The sequence below is a fragment of the Microtus ochrogaster genome, chromosome X, assembly GCF_000317375.1.
Source record: "Microtus ochrogaster isolate Prairie Vole_2 chromosome X, MicOch1.0, whole genome shotgun sequence".
NCBI lineage: Eukaryota > Metazoa > Chordata > Mammalia > Rodentia > Cricetidae > Microtus > Microtus ochrogaster.
This window is the reverse complement of record NC_022026.1, coordinates 40947636-40964117: the sequence shown is the minus strand read 5'-3', so window position 1 is coordinate 40964117 and position 16482 is coordinate 40947636. Positions and strand designations below refer to the sequence as shown.

The 16482-nt window shown below is 40.0% G+C and overlaps 1 pseudogene; it reads left to right on the top strand.

Annotated features, from left to right (window-relative positions):
* Window positions 1-16254, top strand: part of LOC101996429 — a 54356-nt pseudogene extending 38102 nt beyond the window's left edge.
* The last annotated feature ends 228 nt before the right edge of the window (window positions 16255-16482 follow it).

The window sequence follows — 16482 nt, the reverse complement described above, 5'->3', positions numbered from 1 at the left end:
AGGCAGGTGGATCTCTGTGAGTTCGAGACCAGCCTGGTCTACAGAGCTAGTTCCAGGACAGGCTCCAAAGCCACAGAGAAACCCTGTCTCAAAAATAAAAAAAAAAAAACATAGATTAATATAAATAGGATAATTTAACTTATAAGAGCAAGTAGAGACATGCCTAAGATAAAAGGCCAGCTTTAATTAAGAAGTCTCTGTGTCACCAGGTAGTGATGGCACATGCCTTTAATCCCAGCACTCCAGAGGCAGAGGCAGGCAGATCTCTGAGTTCGAGGCCAGCCTGGTCTACAAGAGCTAGTTACAGTCAGGCATCAAAGCTACACAGAGAAACCCTGTCTCGAAAAAAAGAAAAAAGAAAAAGAAAAGAAAGAAGAAAAAAAAGAAAAAAGAAAAAAAAAGTCTTTTTGTTATTTTTTGTGAGCTGGCAGCCCAAAGAAAAATCTGTCTACATTTGGTGACCAACATGGATGTTCGAATATCCACATAGGGCCTGAGAAAGCAGTCTCTAGAATAGGCTTGGCGTACAAAGGAACAACCCTTTTAAGAGGCCCTGTTGTATAGCTGAGCACTTGAGCAGCAGGCACTGGGTACAACTCCTGCTTCAGTCAGACACTCCAAATTCCCAGCCATGGGGCAGGTAAATGCAGCTATGGGTTGTACCCGCAGATATGAGACTAGGCTCTCACGAATTGAGAAGGGCAGAGCCAGTCGCCTATGTATCATATGCTGAACAGATTCTTGCAATAGTACTATCATAGCTTAAGATTTGGCTCAGTTGGTCAAAGGAGGCCACAGACATGCCAAAATAAAACCAGGTTCAGGCTGACAAAATCACTGAGCAGGTGACAGTGTGTGTGTTTAAAAATGAATTTAGAAGTAAAATAAATAAGAAGAAAATGGTTATAGATAGTCATAGAAAAATAAAGTTTAAAAATAAAAATAATAAAGTCTTTTAAAAAAGAGCAAAGTAATATAAAAAGAATAAATTATGTAAAGATGGGAAATACACAGGGCATCTTTGGTGACTTTGAATTTTTAGATGCTAATGTACAAAAGTAATATCTGCTGAGAGACATTAGATTATAGAGACTGCTAATTTAAACCAAGTAATATATTTTAAGAGTGTCTTGATTTAAAAATGGAAGTCAGCAAATATGTTGCTTTTAGGAAAAGTTATGCTTTTGTTTCCACAGAAAGCAAAAAGTTTTGGTTCTCTTCAAAATTAATGAAATCAGATTTGATTGCGGAATGCCTCCTAAAAATGTTGGCTATGGACACGAAAAAAGAAATCCCAAAAGACTACAAGATAGGTGACATCATGCTGATCTCTGTACTATGATAACTGCTCTGAGATAGGATGAGACATGGTAAGTCTTGTTCACTAGAGAATCCTCATGACTTACTAGTTATATGTCATCCTTTCATATGGCATGGATAGAGTTTGGTTATATAGTCCAAATGGACTTACAAAGTTGAGAGATGCCTTTTACCTGCTCAAACACAAAAGAAAAAATTAATCTTAAATTGATTTGTACATACTGCACATTCCATTCTTGTGTTAATGCAGATATATACCTTTAAAATTTGTGTGTTTTAAGAAAAAAAAAGGACATTGAGCCTATAATTTGTGATCCTAGAGAAGCTAAATAAGAGGGTGAACCCAAAGAAAAACATATAGGCACCCTCCTGAATATTAACCTTCATCAGGCGATGAAAGGAGACAGAGACTCACATTGGAGCACTGGACTGAAATCTCAAGGTCCAAATCAGGAGCAGAAGGAGAGAGAGCACGAGCAAGGAACTCAGGACCGTGAGGGGTGCACCCACACACTGAGACAATGGGGATGTTCTATCGGGAATTCACCAAGGCCAGCTGGACTGGGTCTGAAAAAGCATGGGTAAAACCGGACTTGCTGAACATAGCGGACAATGAGGACTACTGAGAACTCAAGAACAATGGCAATGGGTTTTTGATCCTACTGCACGTATTGGCTTTGTGGGTACCTAGGCAGTCTGGATACTCACCTTACTAGACCTGGATGGAGGGGGGAGGACCTTGGACTGCCCACAGGGCAGGGAACCCTGATTGCTCTTCAGCCTGACGAGGGAGGGGGACTTGATTGGGGGAGGGGGAGAGAAATGGGAGGCGGTGGCGGGGAGGAAGCAGAAATCTTTAATAAATGAATAAATAAATTAAAAAATACTACATGCATGTACAAAATTCTCAAACAATAAAAAATGATATGAAAAAAATCTGCATCCAGAATGACTTCAAAGCTGCTGAGAGATGGTCCAGCCTCACAGACTATCCAACCAAGACTTCAGATAAGCTCTACACTTTTCTGTCACACAGAGACTAAAAACAAAAAATAATACAGCTAGCTCTCCCAGGACTTGAGCATTATCCCAATTTTCTAAACCCAAACTATCCCAAATTTCTAAAGATGCCATCACACCCAGACAACAGGAAGCAGTCTAGACAACATGATACATACATTCCCAAGAGGTGGAGTGCAAGGCTTTTGCTCATTTGGTGGGTTATATATGCTTGCCATTGTTTAAGGGAATTGGTTATAAGTTGTTAATGGTCATGGTCAGGTAAAAAGGTGAACAAAAGAGATTAGATTCAGGGATCTCTTTCTGAAGGGATAAAGGAGGCATATAGTATAGAAATGATGGATTAAAGGGGTGGATTTATGTCTCTGCTTTTGAACAATCATTGATCTCAAATATTTTACATTGATATAGATTTTTGTATATTGATACAAATTTAAGGTTATTTTTGTTAGAATATACTCTATATATGCTTCTATTCTTGTTTAAGATATTTTTGTATATTAATAGAAATTTAAGGTTATTTTTGTTATACTATATATGTTTCTATTCTTGTTTAAGGTATTGTACCTATGCAACTCATTTTAAAATGTAAAGTTACAGTCCTTGTAAGCTACTTAAAATAATTAGGAAATGCAGATTAGTAGTTAGTCATCTATAATAATCAAACTTGTAATCATGTTAGATATGTTTTCAAGGTTAAACAGAGATATAGTTTAGATAGATAGGTAATCTTAAAACACTTCAAAGACCTACAGAATATGGCATTTAAGATGTTTTAATAACATAAAGTTTTTCAAGACAGTGAGACATGTCAGCACCAATCTACATCAAAAAAGGATAATCATCCTCTAAGAACCACCTATGGAGTTTGCTTTTATTGTGGCAAAGTGAAGCACTGGGTAAGAAACTGCCCTTGCCTTAACTGCTAACAAGTATGCTGTTCAAACTGGACATGCAGGACACAAAGGAAAAAGCCTGCCAAATTTTGCCAAAACAAGGTGAAATAGTTTTTCAAATTTCCTGCTTTATAGAAAAGTTTTGCAAATCATCTAGGCCTGTAGGCCAAAGATGGATACCCCAGTGTTGCAGAGGAATCTTGAGTGACTGTCCAGGCAGCCAGATGTCTCTGTTGTTTTTATAGTTTAGGAAGTTGCTTTCTCTGCACTTCCTGCTTACCCACTTCTAGGGTCTCTGATGGGGATTGAAGACTAGGTAGTTATAGTTTTATAGTTTTTCTTATTAACAAATTCAGAAGAGAAATTTACATAAGAGATGTAAAGTTGATAAGGTTGAGAAACATAAAAGCTTAAGTTGTTTATCTAAAAAGATGTTTTAAGATCTAAAAAGATTTTTCTTTAGATCTAAAAAAGATTTTATTTTAATTTACGTAACAACCACAGTGTCTCCTGCCTCCTCTCTTTCCATTCCCTCCCCCAATCTCCCTTCTGCCCACTCTCCATCCACTCCTCCTCCATCTCCATTCAGATGGGGTAAGTCCTTCATTGGGAATTAACAAAGCATGGCATATCAAGCTCCTTCCCACTGCATCAAGGCTGAACAAGGAATCTCACCATAGGAAATAAGTTATAAAGAGCCAGCTTTTGCATCAAGGACAGTTCCTGTTCCTACTGCTAGGGGCCCCTCAAAAAACCAAGCTACACAACTGTCACTCAGGTACAGAGGGCCTAGATTGGTCTCATGATGATTCCCTAGCTGTTTGTCCAGTCTGTGAGCTCCTGTAAGCTCAGGTCGGCTGTCTCAGTGGGTTTTGCCTTTATGATCTTGACCCCACCCCTTGCTCATATAATCACTCCATTCTCTCTTCAACTGGACTCCCAGAGCTTGGCCCAGTGCTTGGCTGTGGATCTCTACATCTACTTCCATCAGGTACTGGATGAAGACTCCATAATGACAATTAGGGAAGTCACCAATCTGCTTACAAGGGAAAGCCAGTTCAGGCACCTTCTCCACTATTGCTAGGAGTTTTAGCTGGGGTCATTCTTGTGAGTTCCTGGAAGTCTCCCTGGAACCAGGTTTCTCTTTAACCCCATAATGGTCTTCTCTATCAAGATGTCTCTTTTATTCATCTCACAGTCCACCCTGCCCCCAACTTGGCCATTCTGATCCCTCATGTTTCCAACCCCCATCCCCTCCTCTCTACTCCATTCTGTTCCCAGTTTACCCAGTAAATTTCATCTTTTTCCTTTTCCCAGGGAGATAGATCTTGTATCCCTCTTTGGTTCCTTATTGTTACCTAGCTTCTCTGGGGCTGAGGATTGTAGCCTGGTTATCCTTTGCTTTGCATTTAATATCCACTTATGAGTGAGTACATACTCTATTTGTCTTTCTGGGTCTGGCTTTCCTCACTCAGGATGATTTTTTTCTAGTTCTATCCATTTGCCTGCAAATTTCATGATGTTGTTGTTTTTTTTCTACTGAGTAATACTCCATTTTATAGATATATCACATTTTCTTTATGCATCCTTCAGTTGATGGGCATCTAGATTGTTTTCAAGTTCTGGTTATTATTAATAATGCTGCTATGAACATAGGTGAGCAAGTGTCCTTGAGGTATGATTGAGCATTCTTTTGGTATATACCCAAGAGTCATTGGGTGTTAAGGAAGATTGATTCCAATTTCCTGAGAAACCACCATACCTATTTCCAAAGTGACTGCACAAGTTTACACTCCCACTAGCAGTGGAGGAATGTTCCCCTTCCTCCATATCTTCTCCAATATATGCTGTCATTAGCATTTTTTGGTCTTGGCCATTCTGACAAGTTTAAGCTGATAATTTAGAGTCATTTTGATTTGCATTTTTTTGATAGCTAAGGATGTTGAACACTTCTTTAAGTGTGTCTTGGCCATTTGATATTTTTCTGATGAAAATTCTCTGTTTAAATCTGTACCCCATTTTTAATTGGATTATTTGGTATTTTGATGTCTAGTTTCTTGAGTTCTTTATATATTTTGAATATCAGTCCTCTGTCAGATGTGGGGTTGATGAAGATCTTTCCCCATTCTGCACGCTGTTGCTTTGTCTTATTGACAGTGGGGTTTTTTTTTTCCTTACAAATGCTTTTCAACTTTAGGAGGTCCCATTTATTGAGTATTGGCCTTCGTGTCTGGGCTACTGGTATTATATTCAAGAAGTAGTCTTCTGTGACAAGGCATTCAAGGCTACTTCCTACTTTCTCTTCTATCAGGTTCAGTGTATCTGGATTTACGTTGAGGTCTTTGATCCACTTGGTCTTGAGTTTTGTGCAGGGCAATAGATTTGGATATATTTGCATTCTTCTATGGACTTTAGACTTTCAATCTTAGTTTTATATGATGTACTCAGTATAAATGCTTTAAAATGGTACTTGTGTGAATCAAACAAAGAATGAAGCTTCCTTTCATTTCTTTGTTTGAGACAATGACTCACGTGGCCTAGCTGGGCCTTGAACTTGTTGTATTGGTAATAATAATCTTGATTTTCCAATCATCCTGCCTCCACCTCCTGAATGTCAGTATGTGCCATCGTGTCTAATTCAGTACAAGTGATTGAAGCAAGGACTTTGTCTGCACTAGGTTAGCACTCTGCCAACTGAGCATTATGTCCCGCCCCAAAGTTCTTTTTAAAATGATAAAAAAACCTTTTTGTATCTCCATACTTTCTTTTAAAAATAATGTCAAGAATATAAAGAAAGTCTTTTTAGAATACCAAGGGGCTAGAAGAAGAGAGCCAACAGACTGAGAGGGTGTGCTGGCTCACATGAATATAAGCTAGATAGTCTCATAATTGCCATTTGTTCAACAGGACAAGAAACACCAATGATGCAGCCCCTGCTACAGGTTGAAAAGCTCCCTGGAGAGAGTCTCTGGTTTATGCCCTCTTTCCAAGATTGGAAAATGTAATCTGGTATCCATAGACAGTAATGGGCACACTAATTCAGAAGAAATAAATCAAGAACTGAATGAGGTGGCATATGCCTGTAATCCTAGAATTTGAGAGGCTGAGGCAGGAGGATTAAAAATTTCATTCCAGCCTAGGCTGTGTAGCAAGACCCTGTCCTTAAAAATGAATGAATGAATGAAACCTTGAGCTTGCCCACCTTCTTTCATTTTCAGCTTTTGTTCCAGCTGGGCCCCCTGCCAATGGCTCTGTGCTGTCCATATTTAGGGCAGGCCTTGTTCCCCTTGCCCAGGTATCTTCCTCCTGTGCTAGTCATCTGTATATTCACACTCCTGACATAGTCAGAAGTGTGACTTTACTAAAGAAGCTTTACTAATGCCTTGGGCATCTCTCAAATTCACAATCAAAAAGAAGCATGGCAGGAAGATTAGCGTCATAGAGGAAGATACAGAGGCACACAAATGTCTTTTTGAGGGAGTTTGGCCTGAAATCAAGATCATCACTGAAGGATACATGTAGTAATAGGAGCGGCGGGGCTGTGTCCATTTCTATCTAGCCTCAGAGAGACACGATGCTCCACTCTTGCGGGCAGAGGCAAGAGCTCTGCTCTCTGAGGCACACGCAATGAAGCTCCGACCCAGGATGGATGTAGGCTAGAATCTCCCTGGTAAGCCACCTTCTGGGCTACAGCAGATTATTAGAGATGGGCTAGTCCAGGTGCGAGAGTTAGCCTAAAAAGAGGCTAGATAGAAATGGGCCAAGCAGTATTTAAATGAATATAGTTTGTGTGTTGTTATTTCAGGCATAAGCTTGCGGGCAGCGGGGTGCCGGGGACACAGCCCCACCGCTCCTATTACTACAGATACACTTGTCAAACTTGCTACATTCATATTACCCCATCATCAGCCACACATCCTTTGGCCAACATTACTCAAGGAAATGCAGAAGTTCAAGGTCAGTGGGAAATTGGCATGTTACTTTGTACTATTGGTATTGGCATTTGATTACTATTTTTCTTCCTTAGGACAGCCACAATGAAGTGCTGCATACCAGGTGGCTTTCAGTAGAAAATATTTGTCATGTCACAGTTTTCAAGTTCAGAGTTCTAAAATGAAGGTGTCTGTAGGACCATGCTTCACCCAATGTCTCTAGAGGGGAACCCTTCCATCCATGCCTCTCATAGCTTGTAAGAAGAGTCTAGCAAACTTTGGTTTATAGATGGACCACTTTGATCTAAGCCTGTGTTGTCACATGACTGATTTCACACATCATGGCTCCTCTTTTTTTTTTTCAAACACACTAGTCAGATTCGAGGAAAAGCCCACCGCACTCCATTGCCACTTCAATTCTAATTATTATATATTATTTCCAAATAAAATTAGATCCTGAGGTCTGGAAATTAGAACACCCAACATGTGTGCTGTAGGGAGGCAAAATTCAGTCTACAGTAATTCCTGATTTTTCTAAACTGCTTTGAGTTAAAGAAAGCTGTTCATTTTGGATGCATATAGTCCGCCCCTTTCCTCTTCCCTTACGAAGAGTGGGCATCTGAAGGAACCTGGTGAGCCTCGCACTCCACGTCCCAGCTGCCCTTGATTCTAGGTCTACCCACAAGGCTGCTTCTCGCCCATCGCCTGTGGATAGAATGGAGGTTTCTCAGTTCATCTGGGAGTGTCAAATAAACTGATGCAAGGCCAATGAAATAGCTCAGTTGGTCAAGACACTCACTGCCAACCCTGATGACCTGATTCCCTGACCCACACAATAGGCGAAGACTGACTGATTCCTGAAAGTTGTCCTCTGACTTCTACACTACAAGCTAGTATGCACATACACGCATGCGCACACCAAATACATAAAATGCATGAAATTTTAAAATACTGATGATATGTATAATGTTTTTAAACATTATTTACCCCGAGATGAGACTCAAAGGCTTAAAGGTGACAAATATTCCTGGAGGGCAGCTGCTTGCCCAGTGACTAAAGATATCCACATTGACTTGCTGTGGGAGCACTGAACTTGTGTTCTCTAGGTGTAATCACTGCTGCTTTACTTGTTACAGCAGCTAGCACGGTCTTCAATAAAACATTCAGACACAATTGATTTTATTGTTATCATAATCATAGTGAAGTTGATGTTCTGCTAAATGCACCTTTAAATTCTAATGCGAGTTTAAGCTAATAACTGAAAGAAAGCAAAAAATAAAATAAAATAAAATAAAATAAAAAAACCACAAAGGCTATAGCTACTAATATACTGTGTTTTCTCCAAAGTAAACTATCCTTGGGTTTTCCAAATATTTTCATTATATTATCAACTTTTTCCTTTCCTTTCCTTTTTTTTTAATAAGGGAAGTGTTGGGTCTCATGTATCACAAGTTAGTCTTCAATTTGCCAAGAAACTGAGGATGACATTGAACTTCTGACCGTACTGCCTCTACCACTCGTGGCTTTTATGTAGGGCCAAAGGTCATATCATATCCAGAACTTCATGCTTGTTAGGCAAGCACTTACCAACTGAGCTTAGCAACTTAATTTTTTGTTTGTTTTATTTCACAAGATAGGGTTTTCTCTGTATCGCGCTGGCTGTCCTATGTTTTCAAATGTCCTAAAATGTTTTTAAAACACATTTTTTTTGCTTAACTTTATATTGCTACTAATTATAGAGTCTTTATAGCAAATACATGAGGAGAGGATTAAGGAGATGGGGGGGGCAGTGAGTACTTCATAAGTCATTTTACATCAATTCGTTTCAGTATCTTATGCTCCTATCGAGTTTCTAGATGCAAACAAAAATACAGTTTAATTTTCAGAAGCCAAATAACTTTATCACATGGCTTTTTATGAAACGCTCTGGAGCAGACATCTTCCACGGCTAGTTCTAGCCATTTCAGGGGTGTTAAGAAATACATGATGGGGTTTAAGAGACTCAGAGGACAATGTCACTTCACACTACACAGAAATTTTAGACAGTGGAAGGTCTTTATAAAGAAATATTCTTTTTTAATTTTTAATTTTTTATTTAAATAACATTTTCATTTATTTTACATACCAACCGGTTTCCCCCCTGCATCTCAGGTCCCTTCCCCTTTTGTATCTAAGCCCCCCCCCCAATCTGAACTCTCTAACATCTCCATTCAGAAAGGGGCAGGCCTCCCATGGGTTTGCACAAAGCATGGCACATCAAGTTGCGGCAGGGCCAAGCTCCTCTTCTTACCTTGAGGTGGGGCCAGGTAATTCAGCATGGGAACAGGTTTCCAAAAGCCAGGTAAGCCCTGCTCTCACTGTTAGAAGCCTTACTAAGAGATCAAGCTACAGGATTGTCACACATGCAGAGGGCCTAGGTCAGTCTCATTCAGGCTCCCTGACTGTTGATCCACTGTCCATGAGCTCCTGTGAGCTCAGGTCAGCTGTCTCTGTGGGTTCCCCCATCATGACCCTTTGGGTGGTATGATCTCTCCTCTTTTTCTTCTGCATGACTCTTGGAGCTCAGCACAGTGCTTGTCTGTGGATCTCTCCCTTCGCTTCCATTAGTTACTGGATAGAGTATCTCTGATGGCAATTTGGGAAGTCATCAATCTGTTTACAGTAGATGGCCAGTTCAGGCACCCTCTCCACCATTTCTAGGAGTCTTGGTTGGGGTTATCCTTGTGGGTTCCTGGGAGTTTCCCTGGCACCAGTTTTATCCCTATCCCCAAAATGCACCCCCTCCCTCATAAAGACGTCTCTAATTCGTTCACCTGACTAATTGTTCTTTGAAAAACTTAACTTTCTTTGTGCCGTTTTGACTGCTATTGGATTTTCTCCTGAGTTTATAAAAGACATAAATAAACATTAGCTACAACTATGTCAAACATTCTTAGGTTAATTGTGGGTGCAAGAAGAAAATAATTTTTAACCTTTTTTAGTATTTGTAGTAAATTCTTCCTTTACTAACAAATCCAAATTCTAATTGTTGATGGTTTTTCATCTACCATTTTCCAAAATTAAAATTTGAGAAATATTCCAAATTAGTCATCTTAGAACTTTGGATTCAGAAAACAACTAAGAAAAATAATATGGAGCAATAAAAAAAAACCTCACTAGTTTTAGCTTTCTAATTAGGAATGCACCAAGATACAGCAGAATTCATGAATCTTCTTCATCTAGTTGTAATGACAGTTTAAAAGAGTTCAGAAAAAAAAATCTAGGAACACCTCTCCAAAGACAAGAAACCATCATTTCCAAAGCAAAGCTGACAGTGTTTTGGAAGTTGTTACAAATTTTATATTGAGTTGGCCAAATGATCATTCTGACTAGCAATACTAAAAGTAAGATTCTAATTTATACTTTTTCTTTATTTTATAAAAACATTTAATCAACACATGTTCACATAAGATGGTAGGTTAATATTCTCTACTAGTGTAATATTTTTTATTGAAAAAAGTTTTTACACAATATATTCTGATCACAGTTCCTGTCTCCCAACTCCTCCCAGATCTTGCCCTCTGCACCCACTTAACTCCACGTCCTTTCTTTCTCTATGGAAAACAGGCAGCCAAAACAAACAAATCAGAATTTAAACACACGTACACACACACAAAGTAAAAACCACAGAAACACATGTACCCTCCTAAACAAAACCAATAAAAACACAAAAGAAGAAACCATAATATACAAACAAAAAAATAAGAAAGACAAAGTGATATGAGACAAGTCTGCAAGAACACCATTAAGTTCTCTTTGTGTTGGCCACCTACTGCTGGGCATGGGGCCCACACTTAAGATCCATTAGGGTAAGTTTGACCTTCAGCTGACACTTGGACATGTTTAGAGGCAACTTCTGGTTATCATAACTTGGAGATGGGGTTACTACTGGCATCTTGGGTAGATGCCACAAACATTAGCTTTGAAGCGTATTTTCAGTAGATACACATTTCATCTGCACTGATCTTATTCCCAAATTGGGTTAGACATTTTAAGGCATCTGTTCCTGCAAATTAATGATTACAGGATCCAGGTCCATGAATCTAGGAATTTTACACACAAACTTGGTAGCTTATGGATAGTTTATAATTGAAAAAGACCAGTGACTTTGTGTACTTGAAGTTAGCATGTATTCTGATGTAGAAACTTTTCTTGGCTTTTGGAGCTAAGGGTCTATAAATTTTACTTCACTAGCCATTTCGCTCCATAGTAGGTCTGACTTAAAAGGAGAATGGGGGTCCCAGGGAGACTTTGTGGCAGGAGGGGTCTGGTCTTTACCGTTTACTTCTTGGCCTTATATTGTCATGACAATGGCATCTCTTGGTAGTAACATTGAACATTTCCAGGTCTTTCTTTTATTCAGATTTCCAGAACCAGCTACATTGTACCTCTCAGAGTTACCTGCATGAGCCAGTGTTCCCTTCAGAGGTCAAACATGATGATTTTCATTTTTCTTAATGGATTCTGGTTGACAATATAAGCCTCTTTAAAATGAAAAATTATGTATATTGATGGATGCTTTGCCTGCATGTATGTCTTATACCGCATACATTTAGTGGTTGTGTAGGCCAGACATGGGCATCAGATTCTCTGGGACTAGAGCTTCAGATGATTGTGAAGAGTCATGTGGGCACTGGGAATAGAAGATGGATCATTCCTGCAGTGTAATGGTTAATGCTCTGGACTCTGAATCCAGAAATCCTAGTTTGTATCTCTGGGGAACCTGTTCCTCGAGGAAGAGACCTGGTCAGTGATCCTTATCAACTCAAACCACAAAACCCAATATAAATGGGCTGCCCCATGCATGCTTCAGCATTGCCGGGGGGGGGGGGGCATGTTTCCTCTACAAGATCATCCAGGGCTCTTAACAACCTTAACAACTGAGTCACCCCTCCAGTCCCAATACAAACCTTTTAATACAAGTTTATCACAGTAGTTATTTATCTTGAACCAAAAATGTCAAGAAGTATGAAAAGACATAATTTTAAACTGTCCTTGAGACAAACTCAGTGAAGAACTAACTTCCCTCTATCCAATTATTGATAGAAGACTAAATATACAGAAAATCGAATCCTGAATGCTGTGGAAGATAGGCCCCAAGGAACACACACAGACAGATCTACCAAATCAGTAGCAGATTTCTCTTATAGCTTTAATATTGTTTCCATACTCTGCAGCTTTGCCAACTTGAGAATCATGTGTTGTAGAGCATTTCTTCCTTGGTCATGTTTACCTGGGCTGTAAGTGCTTTTTGTGCCTTGGTGTCCATTTCCTTGCCTAGATTTGGGAAATATTCTGTTAATTTCATCGAACACACTTTCTATTCTTTGAATTTTTCTTTTCTTTCTGAGCCCTCTTTTGCACCACGGATTCTTGGGTTTGGTCTCTTGTTCATATCCCAGAGTTCCTCAAAGTCGTAGTACTGTTTGTTTGTTTTACCTTTGAAAGTAGTTGTGATGGTTTATATTACTTGTCAGCTTCACACAATCTAGAATCACCATGGAGACAATTTTATGTGTGAGGGAGTTTCTAGGGTAGGTTAATGGAGGTGGGTAGACTCACACTAAACATAACTGTCACCATTCCATGGGATACCGCTCCAGACTGAATAATCAAGAGAAAGTGGAGTAAGTAAAAACATTCATCACCCTCTGCTTCTTAACTAGAGATGCAACATGACCAGCATCTTCCTGTTCCTAGTACCATGCCTTTCTTGCCATGATAGAATGATTCCATGCAACTATAAGTTAAAATACATTCTTCCTCTTTGGAATTGCTTGCTCCCAGGAATTTTATCAAGCAGCATTGAAAATAAAACTAATAAAATAGTATTTTCTCCATTTTGGCCTTCATCCATGTTATTCTTTCTTTCACTTGGTCTAGTCAATTGATCATTCTTATGAGAACTAAACTTTGGAGCTGGAGAGATAACTCCAGGGTTTAGAGTATCTGTTGCACTTGCAGACAGGACTATAGTTTGGTTGCCAGCACCCACATGGTGACTCACAGCCACTTGTAATTCTAGTCCCAGAGGATCCAACGTTGTCTTCTGGTCTCCACAGACATGGCACATACACGATACACAGACACGTATGTAAGCACATAAAATGAAAATAAATATTAGATGAAATAATGTTTATCATATCACATTGATAGTGTATTTCAGTCAAGAAAGGCATTAGATGTAACATGTCTTCCGCCTGAAAAGAAGAGTTCTAGGTGTACAGGGATGGGGACAAGCTGTTGAAATAGGAACAATGTATATGAGAGGTGAGATATATGTGGGAACTATAGGTCCTGTTTGGGGGACACTCTGCGGGGAAGTAATCTGGTGAGCATCCTCAAAAGTGGATTGGGTGTGTGACTATACAGGATCGAGACAACTTGTGGCATGCAAGGTAGAGAGTTTCTATTGTAACTGAGATGAAGCCATCATATGATTTGAAACAAGCAGTTGACACAAACTGGCCTGAGCTTTTGAGAAACAGTTCTGTAGCACCAATGAGGAAGAGAAACAGAGCTACAGCTCGGTGAAACCCTAAGGAGGATCTCTATGGACGGATGATGAGAAAGCCATGAGACGAAGCAATGGCCGTGGAGACAAAAAAAAAGGAACTGGTAAATAGTCTAGCATTAAATAAAACAAAACAAAAACCTTCTCAGTGAGCACCAAGGAACTTTGAAAAGCAAGGAACGATGACAGGATGAAAGACCAGTTACTAAGAATTATTGCTGAATCGGAAATTCAGAAATAGCTAGGGTCACCATCTCTATTGTACCCCCGTACTTTGTATATACTCGGTGTTTAAGAAGTCTTGTTGAATAATCTTCCTATTTAGGCTAATTTCCGTCCATGACCATCTTATCACCTCTATGTGAGAAATATATATTTTTTAAGACATCATCTTTGAGTTCATGGAGGAAGGTGGTAGATTAGGGACAGTCAGCACATTCCTGCGTGTGGCATCAGTGACTCTGAAGCAAAACATCAGCTCCATGGCTGCAGGATGAGCTAGGCTGTGTTGAAAGGAACAGGGGTGCAGCTGTAAACAGAGATAGCATCAGGTGAAATCGAAAACTATTGAACTTTAGATTTGTTAAACAAACAAAGGAATCTAACATAGTGTACTGTGCAAAATCATAGAGAAGGGAGACAATCCCACTCCACATGGCTTTAAGCGGAAGAGAAATGCAATGTGTCTGAGCTTTCTCAGTTACACAGTTTACCACTCTGGAAAAAAAAAAAACACAACAGTTTAAGACAGATCTTTGATTCATACAGCAAGAATTTGCAAAGCAATCAACCCAAGATTTATGGTGGGCCCTGAAAACTGCTTGACACTAGGATGCCGACCTACTACTAGGTCTATAGGGTGGGAAGGGGACATCATCCTCCAGAAGGAAGTGGAGGGTACTTACATTTGAGAAGCATGGTTCAACTCCTGGGAGAAAAGAGTGAGATCAATTGCGTGTGGATGGGGGTGTCTGTGGTAGGGCATAGGCAAGGACAGTGCCTAGCTCACCAGCAAGCGCAGATTGTTTTCGATGGACTGTGTACTTCCTGAGATCTACAGACAGATCCCCAGACATTTACTGGAAACTCAGCTGCTGCTGAATATTTCCCCTACCCGCATGGGATCAGCAAAGCATCTCTGGTGGAAGGCGTATCCAAGGGGTCAGTCAATGGTTGCAGCTGACAGGTCAGATCTGACAATAAGTCCTCTACTCACCATATCGCTAGGCCAGCATATGAAGAATGTTAGCAGGAATTCAACCCCACAGCAGCCATGGTTGCTATCTCATTGCAGAGTAAAAGGCAGGGTGGGGCCCAGCCTCCAAACAGCCCTTTCTGGTCTGGCTTGTTTGGACTTCACTGAGGGGGGAGGGGGAAACCTCTGTACCCTCCCCTCTCTTTCCAAATAAACTTCAAAGGACAAGCCTGGAGCTGGGGGTGGGGAAACAAAGTAGTCCTGTCCTCAGCAAGGAATGATGCTTGACGGCTTTTCTGAATTGTTTTGTTTTCCTTCATTATCATTTCTCATACCTTACTCCCATATATTTCCTCTCTTTCCTATGTTTCTATTTATGTTTTCCCCTTTCTCACTCTTTCTTTTAGTTATTCACACTTTAACCTTCACCAGTTTTTGAAGATTGAAAAAAGATTTTTTTCATACATTACATTCTGAACCCAGTTCTCCCCTTTTCCTCTCAAATCCTCCCCACCTCCCCATCCATCCAACTCTATGTCTTCTTTCTCTCCCTCTTTAGAAAAAAAAAAGAACAGGCAAAAAACAAAACATAACAAAACCCAAAACAAACAGAAAACAAAAAAGCACGTGACACAGATACACATAGAGACCCATGCACACACACAGAAAACAGAAAGCATAAAATATAAACAAAAAGAGCAGTAAGGTTAAAAAAAATGCCCAGACAAAGAATTATGAGACAAAAAAAAATCTTCTAAAATACCACTGAGTTTGTTTAGAGTTGGTCATTTATTTCTGGGCATGGGGCCTGCCCTTGAGTGTGGTTTGTTTCCCCAGTGAGGCTCCCTTGGAGAAAACTAAATTTTCCTTTGGGAGCACATGTAAATCGGATATAGTTTCTTGGTTAGAGATGGGGCATGTGTCTACCTCCCCAAACCCCCACCCTGGATCTAGGTCCCCATCCGGGTTAGACCTGCTGCTCCCATCTCTGAGAGTTCATATGAGCATCAGTTCTGTGGCATCTTGAAGGCATTGTTTCCTTGATATCTTTCACCCCCCTAGGCTTTTACAATCTTTTTGCTTCTTCTTCCACAGAGTTTCCTGAAGCATGAGCAGAGGGATTTGATGGAGACATCCCATCTAGGACTGGATGGTCCAAGGTCTCACACTCCCTGTACATTGTCTGCCCGTGGGTCTCAGCATTTGTTCCCATCAAGTGCAACAGGAAGATTCTCTGATGATGGCCGAACAAGACACTGCTCAGCTTCCCTGGACAGTGGAGAGTCAGCCTTCACTAAGTTTGAAATTCCCAGTTTGTGCTACCAGCCAGTATTCTAGCGCCTTTCTTTTCTACCAATATGGGGATAGAGTTATTCTTTCCAGCGGTTTCATATTGTACTTAAACAACCGATTTGTTTTTAAATGTTGCAGTTGCTACAATCTGTTTTCTGTCCTTTGAGTGAAAGTGCAGATTGAGGCTAGGAAGACTCCCATAGAAAGCTGAAAGTGATATTCACTCAAATAGATGTCTAGATCAAATAGATGTCGAAACACAAGACATGCAAA